Source organism: Oryzias melastigma, linkage group LG14, assembly GCF_002922805.2.
Source record: "Oryzias melastigma strain HK-1 linkage group LG14, ASM292280v2, whole genome shotgun sequence".
In the NCBI taxonomy this organism is placed as follows: Eukaryota; Metazoa; Chordata; class Actinopteri; order Beloniformes; family Adrianichthyidae; genus Oryzias; species Oryzias melastigma.
The window spans coordinates 29094447-29097339 of record NC_050525.1 but is presented as its reverse complement, the minus strand read 5'-3'; the positions used below and the strand labels follow the sequence as shown (position 1 = coordinate 29097339).

The 2893-nt window shown below is 35.0% G+C and overlaps 1 protein-coding gene across 3 annotated transcripts in view; it reads left to right on the top strand.

Annotated features, from left to right (window-relative positions):
- LOC112140121 (polypeptide N-acetylgalactosaminyltransferase 10) overlaps positions 1-2893 on the top strand; it is a 95580-nt gene that overhangs the window by 64501 nt on the left and 28186 nt on the right. The window lies entirely within an intron of this gene.

The following is a 2893-nucleotide window of genomic DNA, read 5'->3' as shown; positions in this document are numbered from 1 at the left end:
TCCATCCATCCATCCATCTTTCATCCATCCATCATCCATCTATCAGTGTTCTTCAGGTTATTTCCAGCTCTCGTTCCTCCGTCTCACATTCTGCTCTGAAAAGACAGAATTCAACCTTTTAAAGGAAAATAAAAAACAAGCATGTTTGCGTGTTTAAAACAATAAACAGTCTGAAATCAGAGCGACCTCATCAAACATCTGACCTTCACTGCAGATTCCTAAACTCCCTCATTCCACCTTAACCGGACTGATTATTCTGTTTCCAGTGAGATCAGAAGAGAGAACAACCTCAGAAAAGGAAGAGGAGCAGAATGTAAAGAAAGGACCAACAGAAAGACTGTGTGGCTCTGCAGTGCTTCCTGCTTCTCCTTCATCTTCTCCTCTGATATTCACAATCCAATTAGCTGTGAGGGAGAAGGCCCTTTGTGACAGGAGCCCATTTGTTAGACCTGATACCAACCAGAACCAGCAGAGCTTATATTTTATTAGAAGCTAGTCTGTACTTTAAAGAAATGACCTTTAGTTTGAGCTGCAGACGTTTGGTTGTTTATGAGTCAGTGTGAACGAGCAGATCTTTAGGAGTGAACGGGCTGATCTCAATCATCTCTACAGCCTTTAATCTACATTAAAGTCCTCGTTTTAGGAGTTAAAACATAAACCTGAAGCAGACCTCACTGCCTTCTGCACGCCTGCAGAGGAGAATCAACAAATGTATTGTAGAGACGTTTTGGAACAGACTTTAATCTATTACCTTCAGATACAGAATTTATTTTCAGGAACTAAACAAACATTTATTTAAATTAAACTGTAAATGCAACAAAAACATGAATGAAAAACACCAAACATTCAGATTGATGCAGGAAATAAAGACATACAAGAAAAATCCATTCATACTCTTGTTATTCCTGTGTGTTCATGTTTACTGTAATTTATTGAAGGTCTCCACACAGAGATCCCTCCGACACCTGCAGGTTTCTGACCTGAAGCTTTTATTCTATAGTTCATAAAAGACTTGTTAATAATCTAGTTAGAACACATTAACAGTTCAATGCAGTTACTTTATAAAATTCTGGGAAAAAAGATAGAAGAAACTTCAGGGATGTCCACATCCCTGAAGGGGTCCAGCCAGAGGTGAGGTCCACGACCAAGAGCACAGACGAGCCACTTGGATCTGGAATCTCTCCCGGGAGTAGGAGAAGAAGCAGCACATGAATCACACTGCACCAAACAGAAACATGGAGAAATAAATGAAGAATATGTGACAGAGGACAGAATCCCAGCTTGAAGCTTCTGTTAATCAGAACTCACTTTAATTCAAATCCTTATGTCAGAAACATGAGGAATGACATCATGCATGAACTCGATCAGAATCTGCAGAGTTAAACACTAATATTAAATGTATTTGATTAATCACATGAATCAGCTGATTCTCTAAGATTAATCACATGAATCAGCTGATTCTCTAAGATCAATCACAGAATCAGCTGATTCTCTGTGGAGAAAAGCATCTTTCACACTGAAACGCTTTAGAACGTAAAGGGCTGCAGAACTTTGAGGACATTTCAGGATTTGTTATTAAGTGATGTTTAGGTTTTGTTTACTGAAGTTCACCAGAGAGTTGACCAAAATAATAATAATAATATTAATACTAATAATATTGTTTGGTTTCTATTTCTCTGGGAAGTTCAGTCAGTGATTTAGAGCAGGGATAGCACAGAAAACATTCAGAAAAATAAAAATAAAACTCTGTGAATAATCGACCAATCCAGCGTCTCGTTATTGGATTACTGCTGATACGGAACGATGATCTAACATTAGATGTAAAAGGACTCAATGAACAATATTCCTCATTTTTCTTTATATAGGATTTCAACAAAGTAAAACAGAAGAAAAAGAGACTAAACAGAGGAAACAGCTGGGGGTGTGTTAGGGTTTAGAGAACTGATGATGATGATGATGATGATGATGAAGATGATGATGATGAAGATGACTACAATGACGATGAAGATGATTATAATGATGATGATGATTATGATGATGATGATTATAATAATGATGATGAAGATGATTATAATGATGATGATGAAGATGATGATGATGAAGATGATGATGATTATGAAGATGAAGAAGATGATTATAATGATGATGATGAAGATGATTATGATGATGATGAAGATGAAGATAATGAAGATGATTATGATGATGATGAAGATGAAGATAATGAAGATGATGATGATGATGATGAAGATGATTATGATTATGATGATCATGAAGATGAAGATGATGATGAAGATGATGATGATGAAGATGATTATAATGATGATGATGAAGATGATGATGATAAATATGAAGATGAAGATGATGATGAAGAAGATGATGATGATTATGAAGATGAAGATGATGATGAAGAAGATGATGATGATGATGAAGATGATGATGATGTTGATGATGATTATAAGGATGATGATGAAGATGGTTATAATGAAGATGATGAAGATGATTATAATGATGATGAAGATGATTATAATGATGATGATGAAGATGAAGATGATGATGAAGATGATTATGATGATGAAGATGATGATGAAGATGAAGATGATGATGAAGATGATTATGATGATGAAGATGAAGATGATGATGAAGATGATTATGATGGTGATGAAGATGAAGATGATGAAGATGATGATGATGATTATAATGATAATGATGAAGATGAAGATGATGATAAAGATGAAGATGATTATAATGATGATGATGAAGATGATGAAGATGATTATAATGATAATGATGAAGATGAAGATGATGATAAAGATGAAGATGATTATAATGATGATGATGAAGATGATGATGATGAAGATGAAGATGATGATGAAGATGATGATGGTGAAGAAGA